Source organism: Rhamphochromis sp. 'chilingali' (assembly GCF_963969265.1).
Source record: "Rhamphochromis sp. 'chilingali' genome assembly, chromosome: 1".
Taxonomy (NCBI): Eukaryota; Metazoa; Chordata; class Actinopteri; order Cichliformes; family Cichlidae; genus Rhamphochromis; species Rhamphochromis sp. 'chilingali'.
This window is the reverse complement of record NC_137929.1, coordinates 61,874,434-61,883,692: the sequence shown is the minus strand read 5'-3', so window position 1 is coordinate 61,883,692 and position 9,259 is coordinate 61,874,434.

The following is a 9,259-nucleotide window of genomic DNA, read 5'->3' as shown; positions in this document are numbered from 1 at the left end:
AGATATCAGTATTTACTAAGTAATAAACGATATTGTGCAGCACGCAAGATAGACAGCGCACAGTGTGCTTTGAGGCAGCAGCCAAGAAAGCTTTAGTCCGCGTCTGTGAATACCCATGTGTGCATACCTGTGTGGATCAGCATGCTTGCATTCCAAAGGTTTCTCCATGTAATGATCTGCTAGGGAGTGTGGGGGGGCCACAGCCCCGTCCTCCAGGGTGTGAAGCGGGTATGGAGGAGATCAAAACTCCAGACATCCAGAGGCCCCCAGAACACAAGAGACCATGGAAGACCAACAGAGGGGCAGCCGCGCCACTGTCCCAGTAAGAGCTGAGGAGAGTCCCAGATGAGGGCTCGCCCAGCAGCCGCGGAGCAGAAGTCAGGGGGAGTTGCAGTGACGCGCCCGTGAGCTCCGCCGGCCCCCAGCTGCGCCTGAGTGACCGAGCCCTAGGCCGAGAGGCCGGGGGCACCCCACCTCCAAAGGGGCCCGAGCGAGCCCCAGGCCCCAGGCCCCGACAAGCGGCCGCCAAGGAGTGAGCCGGTGTGTACCCGGACGCCCACCCCCAGACACAAAGAACCACCAACACACCGACACCTGAGGGAGTCCGCCACCGGCAGGGGAAGTGGTGGTGGGTGGAGATAGGCCTCCAAACCTTGGAGGGCCTGAGGTGTCCCCAGAGAGGTGGCGTCTGATACCCAACCTGACATATAGACACAGACATACAGGCACACACAGACACAAACATCCATTCCCACCCTCATGCTCTCATATGCACTCACTCCACACTCAACCAACGTGGAGACAGACATAAAGAGACGCTGTACATACAATCACACTCCCCAAGCGTACTCTACAAACCGGGTCTAGGTACCCTTGCCCCTGGAGGGGGGAATTGCACCCAGACCCAGGTGGTGTTACCCTTTTCCCTGCGGTGGGGAGAGGCAGACCACCCCGACTCCGCAGCAGCAGGGAGGCCCCACACCCCAGACCGCAGTCGGACGGCCAACTCCTCCTACTAGCCCTCCCGCTCCAGCAGGCCGCAGAGAATGGGGGTGGGAGAAGACTCCAAACCTCCCTCCACCCGCTCATTGTAGTGTTGATGCATATGTGTTCTAAGGTGCAATTAAAACCCAGGAGGGCATGGAGCTACCTGCCAAGGAGCAGCAGGTAAGCGCATAGTCCCTCCTGCTAACCCTCAATGACTAAGTGTATTTAAAATTGAGAGGTGGGCAACGACGTCAGGGGTGAGGTATACACCCTGATGGTGATTTGGACTCCGTGATTGTGCCCACCCCCAAGATCCTATATGTATGTGTAATGAGAGTGTGAATAATGTGAATGTCTAAGTTGTGGGATAAAATTGAGGCAGAGGCAGCCAGAAGGGGACAGGGGGGGGTAGCCTCCTCTGCACCCTGGTGACATACCCCCACTCCAAGGCCCTGCATGTATGGGTGGTTGTGGAGGAGCGGGAAGAAGGAGGCAGCTGGAGATGGGGAGGGAAGGAAGGGAGGGGCAGGTTTTTGTTTTTAATAGAGGGAGTTTTAGGAAACATGGACATGTCTGAGAGGGGCCCATTATTTTGTAACAGTGCACTTAAAGAAAACCTGTCAGGTGATTTTGTTTTGTGTTTTGTGAGCTAATAATCAGCTCTATTTTTCCTTATTTTTGTTCTAAGCAGTCCTGCAACAGCACTGAAAATTCTCGGGAAGAGCAAATATAAGGTGGGCTTTCCAGATTACAACTGGCTGAGGAGAAAGCTACCTGTGGGGACTGATCAGGTCGTAAGTCCCTGTTTAAAAGGATTGTAGCGAGTCAATCCAGCCCAAAAGCATAAAGAAATATTTTCCTATGGAAAATAGAACAAATGACTGAGCTCATTTTGCTGAGGGTGGAGAATCTGATCTGAGGCTCCACTATTAGCAAATATATGGTGTGACTGCATGTGAGTGAATGTGTGTGACTGGATGAAGGTTGGGATGAATAAATGTGGACAAACAATTGGCTTTTACCAGAGAAAATTTCTGTTTTGTTGACTGGGGTTAGATTATGGGATTATAGTATATTGTTGGGAGAATGCCAAATGTTAAAGGGGAAACATTTTTGATGTAACTCAGTTACCATTAATTGAAGAAACACATGACTGATAATTGTTCTGTTTTAAGTTTATTTGTATGACATAGATTGGATCATGAGTGGGGAAAACTGTGCATTTTAAGTTTTGTATAGTATTTTGACACATGAAATGTGTCAAAATAAAGGGGGAATTTAGGGTTTAATAATTTAGGATTATATTAGGACTTTTTTGGTTCTTATTATGCGTAATTACGTTTGGGGGTTTTTTGGTCATTTGGATATGGTAAAACTGAAATTGTTATTTTTATGTTAAGGTTAAAGGATTAAAGTGAACTGAATCCTGTTTAGAAGATACAATGCCGGTTTTTCAAAGCTGTGAATAAATCTTAGAGGGAAAATTAATGAGGGTTGAAGGAGGAGAACAGGTTTGATTTCTTTTTTGATTTCTAGAAGAAGTGGTTATAATGTAGGCTTACACATACAGATATTACACAGATTAAAGGGGAGAGCTTATACGTAGAAATGATTTTTATACATATTGCATTTTGTGCCTTTAAAGGAGTTGTGGCTCAATTCGTCTCTGGAGGGTCACGAGCCTTTGGCTAGCGCTATGATTAGCCAATCTACTGTGAGGATGATATGAGTTAATTGAAGGATTGCACGCGCTTACAGACACAGAGTCCAGAAACACACATGACAGTATTGATTCCAGGGGAAAAGGCCTCAAATTGATTTAGCTTTTAACTGAACTTAAAGAAGGACCAAAGAGGAAGGAAAGCATATATTTTGGTTAAATCTGATAAATTAGAATTAGAAGGTATTGTTACATTAAAAGGAGCAAAATGAAATAAAAAGGCTATATCAAAAACAGGTTATAACATAGAAAATGGGAGGTTAAAATGAAGTTAGTGTTAACACACAGGAGTTGTTTTTAGGCAGCATTTAGCTATGATGAAATTTATGCATGAGTAATTGCTTATATGCTTAAACTTAATTGATTAAAGTGGTTGTTTTCTTTTGGAGCTTTTAGTAGAATAGGCGCTTATAATGATTTTCGTGTTAAAAAAGTGACTTAAGATTAGAGTGAAGGCACTTGCAGCAGCGACAGTTTGTGTACAGGATGTTGATTATCAGATAAGGGAAAAATAGAGCGAGCAACCGAACGTGAAAGCAGCGCTTAAAGAGTTTTAACATGATGAGTAACGTTGAAGAATATATATAAATACAAGTCAATAAGTTAAGAACATAATTAGGATCAGGCTTTTGATTACAGAGTCCAGGTGCAGGAAAAGGTGCAGGAAAAGGTGTTTTGTTTCCTTTGCAGAAGATCTCGACGACCACAGGGAGGTCCAAGGCCTGATGAACCACCAGAGAGGGACCGAGAAAACCTAAGCTTACACATGGAGTGTTCTCGAATGGGAGCTGGTGTTTATTACTGGACCAATTAGATGACATGAGGTTGTCTGATTTGCTGAGCCAGGACACAATGTATTGCGACCTCTGGTGTTCCAGAGGTCGAGAGAGGGAATGTGGAGCAGGGAAATTATTTTACTGCTATTGTTAAATAATAATATAATCTGTAGCATGGATATTGCATTCAGAGGTTTAACAGTGTGTCTTTCAGAAAGGCTAAAAGTCACAGGCTGACAGGAAACAGGCTTGCAGAGAGTTTGCAGAAGTGAAAGCAAAGTCTAGGTTATTCAAAAGATTCTGTTATACTTTTATATTTTTATATTAAGCTTTTAGTAGAGGTTCTTGATTAAAACATTTATTTAGTAGATGACACATACATAGTTTCAGTTCGGTTATTACATATCTGAGAGTGGTTTCTGTCTCTCTGTCTGGTTAGAGGTCAGGAGCTAGTCGGCGAGGTGAAACAGGGTGCAATTGATGTCAACACATACACACACACATTAGTTAGATTTATATATAGGAAAGAGGTTAGTCATGTCTGGTTGTAACTGCGAAAGTGTCTCTGTAAACGAGGAACCGTTCCTTGTTGTCTCGGCAAGAAAGAGGAACAATTCACTTCAAGACAAGAACTGAAAGGTAGACAGGAAGTACCGGCCATGAAAATAGAAGACGATGTTCTTTCGAACTGTGTTAAAAGTCATTGTGGTTTTGATTTGACGTATGTATATATCCTGTCTGGGACGTATGAAGGGGCGTCATTAAATCAAACCCTGATGCTATAAAAATCTGTGTATGCTTTGATTAAGTCGAAGATCAATTGCTGTCTGCGTACAGAGTTGTTCTTCCCACACGTGTGTATTCATTAAAATCATTGTTTGACCAAGATCTTCTGGACCATGGTTGTTTGTACTCTCCTTCCTCAATATCTGAACCTTAACAGTTGCTAACTCCGGGTCCGATAACAGGCACCACACCCACAGTAGATGTGCTCGGTGTGAGGTCTCGCAGCAAGCTATCAAATGCTGCGGATTTTTCGGCTTTTAAAAAAAACGCTATATGTCGCCAGGTGTTTCATCAGATTTGAGGTGTTAGCTCCTTTGCACAGTATCACAGTATCACCTTAAAGCACTTGTTGCAGGCTGCAGAGTTTGCATATTTTGCTGTGAAGTACAGCCAGACTTTGACAGCTTCGCCTTGGTCATTTTTAATCTATAGCTCTGCTCTAAAAGAACGTACGTACCTGGACCTGCCTACTATCCTCGGAAACGTAAAATGATTGGCTAGAAGTGTATCACAGCTCAGGAAAAAAAAAGCACCGAAATAAAGCACCGAAATGTGCGCTACTTTTCGGTCTGGTTACTACCGTTTATGTCAGAACCGGTGCCATCATGGCACTGGATACCGGGAACCATCCCTACTGGTGACACACCCGCACCCCAAGCCCTACTTGTGTGGGTGGGTGTGATGGTGCAGGAAGAGGGAGGCAGCCGGGGATGGGGAGGAAAAGATGGGAGGAGCAAGATACCCCTCCCTGGGGCCAGCTCCCCCACTGACCCCAGTAGGCAACCCCCGTCCTTTGGCAACACCAAGGCAAGGGAGCCCAGGCCTATCCTACGGCAACAGGACCCGGGGCAGCCCACCCGACCCCACCGCAGAGGAAACTGTACCCACCTTAACATTCAGTCATCTCCCAGACTGCACAATAAAGCAGACACCCAGCTTAAGTTTATTCTCCACCTCTCCTGTGACTCTCCCCCAACTGCAGAGTGGACTCCTGCAAGGATGGAACAAACTCCCTGTCAGTTGAAGAGCCCCCTAGTTAGGCCGATGCGCCGGAGGCCCCCTGCTGTGCCCCTGTGCACCCACCGGCCCACAACCTCAGCGATGCACCAACAAGGACCTAAGCCCCCAAGACCCAGCCAGAGCCCTAGCATGGAGGCGAAGCACCCCCGAACCCCAAGCCCCCACGCCTGCCCCGGATCCACTCAGCGGCAGCCAGACTACAAGGCCAGTAACCTACGTCCGCCAGCACAGACCCTCCCCCAGCCCTGCTGCACACAGCCGCAAGAGCAACCAGAGTCACTAACCAGGTTATGACCACAACCCCTGGGTTAAGCCATCCAGTGATTACGTCCCTAGGGATTCTAGCCTGTCCCTACCTCCACATCAACCAAAATGGCGAAGGCGGGACCAAACATCGATCCCCCACCCCCGCTAGGTGATGGAGCCGATCAAAGTAGCCCAGAGGGATTGATGTAATGTGGCGGTAGAGGCTGTCTCGAGACTAATGTGATCTATTAGATGGTTTCTGTATTGGCTAGAGTTACGATTATTTTTATTTTTCCAGTTCATGATGTAGCCGGATGGGCTACTCGCCCTTCTTTTTCTCTCTCTCTCGCTCGCTCTACCACCCTCGCTCTCTTTCCGCTGCACTCACTCCATGTATCATGTGATTGGGTTAATTAGGAACCCACCTGCATATTGATTACAGGGTGGTGTTTACCTGTATAAAGGGAAGCCGGTTTTTTTGTTGGATCATTCCTCCCGAGCTTCTGGTGCGATACAGCAGTAAATGCTGGCCTATTGGTTAATTTACCGATACAATCGGATTATGTGACTGCTACAGGTAGGCCTCCTTTCGACCTCTTTCTCTCAAAAGTCAGTAACTGGTAGTCATAATTCTGCGGCCCGCTATAGCGCGGCTGTTTCTCTTTCGTTACTCCAGCTGTGGTGGAGAGACGCGTGAGTTGCGTGAGTTGCGTGAGTTGCGTTCACCGTACAGTATAGCGCCTCCAGTCTTGGGGTAAGCCCGCTTATATTATAGCTGCTAGTATTTCTAAATTAGAGACGATTAAGGTTATCTTTGCCTTTTTTGTTTGTAGGGTTTGATTGCTGCCGCACCTTCTCAGGAACCAACTGCCTGATTTTTAAGCAAAGAGTCGAGACGCCTGCCTAGCTGCTGTCTTGTCTTATCTTGTTTTTATTAAGTAGGCTTACCCTTTTTTTTGGTTCACCTGGTGTTCTTCTATTTTATTTTGGACTGTTGCTCGTACCCATGCTTCTGTGATCGGGCTGAAGTGACTCTCTGCCCGAGTGTCGTGCTGGGACTCTAAATCACCTGGGTTGCCGGTCTCAGCCGGTGGGGAGCCAGACCGGCCTATGCCTGAGAATAATTATTACCAGCACGAGTGGTAGTTTGACCCGTGGGGTATAAGCCTTTCCTGTGTGTGTGTGTGTGTGTGTGATTTCTTTTATTAAAGTTATTAAAGTGTGTTTTAGTTTTTTTATGATCTGTAGCAAGCCTGACGCTCAGTGTCCTTTTGTTCTTTTAACATATTTTTCTGTGTTTTATTTCAGTGAACGGAGGACGAGCCAGTGGCCCTGGGACCTCAGGTGGTGGGTCGTTTTCACACTTTCTTTTGTACAGCACTGGGTGGGCTGCAGTGATTCTTTTTGTGTGATTTTCTTTTGGTTCCACGGCTGCTGGTAAGTTCCACGATTGTTTTATTTTTACTGTAGGACACTGTCAACAATCACGCTACATCTTGATTTTTAATATTTTATTTCATTTTTCTATAAATAAAACTGTTTTAATATCGGAAGCCAACCTGCCTCAGTGTGCATCCTTGAATCTGTGCGGACTCCTTTTATTCCTTTTATCTATTTTTCTTAAATATATTTCCTGGGGTGCAATTCCCCTAGGTGGCGTTGTCAAGTTTATTATTTTGTTCATAACCCCGCCGACCACTTGGTCACATACTTGGCGTTGTCGACAGAGTGCACATTTGAGGTAGATGTTTGGTCTTGTAAATTGTTTTTTTTTTTTTTTGCAAAGATCCTAGTTCACCTGTTTGAAGGCTCTATTTGTTTTAGAGTGTGATTATAGACAAGACAGCAGTATCCAGGTAGAAGGAAGAGTAGTAGGATTTTAGCACCTTGCTGATTTAATTTTCTCTTTTTTTTGGGTCAAAATTTATTATGGAGGAAGAATTGCAGCAACTTAGAGACTTGGTAGCGCAGTTAAGGGCAGATAATGAGCAATTGCGCCGGGATGGGGGCGCTGTGCTCGAGTCTGGTGGTAGGGCCGCGTCGTCCTCTTTCGTACCAGCTGGTTGCATACCAAATGTTGGTAGCCAGCCCGCCGTTACAGAGCGTGTGGTGGTGGTGCTTAGGGACCGTAAATGTCCCATGTTCAATGGTAGAACGGGCATCAATATAGCTGAATGGGTCGAAGAGGTTCAAGCATGCATGCGTGCCCCGCACCTGTCTGTTGCTGATCAAGCTTTCTTTAGTTTTGACCATTTAGAGGGAGAAGCAAGGGAGGAGATCAAATTTCGCCCTAATTTAGAGCGAGGGGATCCTGCTCGGGTGTTGACCATTTTAAAGGAACTGTATGGCAATGCACAGTCCTATGTCACTCTGCAGCAGGCTTTCTTTTCGAGGAGACAGCGGGAGGGAGAGACTTTGCAGGAGTTTTCCTTAGCGCTAATGGCTCTGATGGAGCAAGTAAAGCAAAGTGCACCTGATGGTATGCGTAACGCAGAGGTGTTGCTCCGAGACCAATTTGTAGAACATGTTGTTGATAGTGCTCTCTGCAGAGAGCTTAAACAATACGTTCGCCGTGTGCCTACTGCCACCTTCGCGGGGAAGCAATTAGATGGGAAAGAGAAAGATTTTCAGGCGTTGTTCGCGACCGTGGCTATTCTCAACCATCGGCATATGGTTTCCAGTGTGGAGTGCACACTAGCCCTAGGTTCGCTCCTGTTGGTACACCCGAGTCCGAGTGCTGTGAGCTAAAGGAACTCCTAAAGCGCCAACAAGAGCAGTTAAATCAGCTCACTGAGACAGTGGTTTCTTTACAGAACCCCCGAAGAAGTGTTCGGCCTTCACGGGCTGGCTCGGTGATTTGATGCCGGTGTCAGCAGCCAGGACACTTTGCTAGGGAGTGCACTGGGGAGCGGGCTTCACGCCGCCCTAGAGCAGGTTCTGATTCAGGCCCTCCTTATGCCGCAGTTGGCAATCATCTTCCCGCTACCCAGTCGGAAAACTAGCGTCCTCTGAGCTCCAGAGTCACAGTTCAGGTGGGGAGTTCACTGGCTCACAGAAAGATAGGATTGGCAGGCTAATTTAATTGTGTCCAAAGATGGATGTGCTGATTAGTGGGGTAACTGTCCCTTGTTTGGTGGATACTGGGTCCATGGTTTCCACCATCACAGAAAGTTTCTTTTTGGCACATTTTGCCCCTTGGGGACAAGAACGCCTTCAGTCATGCCATTGGCTACAGCTTCGGGCTGCCAATGGGCTTGCCATCCCTTACATTGGCTATTTGGAGCTCAGTGTACTCCTGTGTGGCAAGGAAATGCCCTTTTGTGGAATCCTTATAGTGAAGGACCCTCCTGGGGCTACGCCCTCTGTCCCTGGCATCTTAGGAATGAACGTAATCCGCCGCTGTTATCAAGAACTGTTTGGGGCTTTCGGTGGCTCCTTGTTTAATTCTCCTTCTGTGTCACAGGCACCGAGACCAGTTTTGGAGGCCTTACATCAGTGTCACCAGTCTGCAGCCCAAGCCCCAGAGGACCCTGTCGGTACCGTTAAGGTACAGGGCCCGCGGATACCTGGTGGTGTCATGCAACTTGTGGCCACTACCTGTTTTCAGCAGTTGTCAGGTCAGGCTGTGCTTTTTGAGCCTTCTGAGTCTGGGTTGCCAGTTGGGTTGCTGGCCTCTCCTTGTTTGGTCCAGGTGGATAAGGGCGTTGCCTACATCCCAGTCACC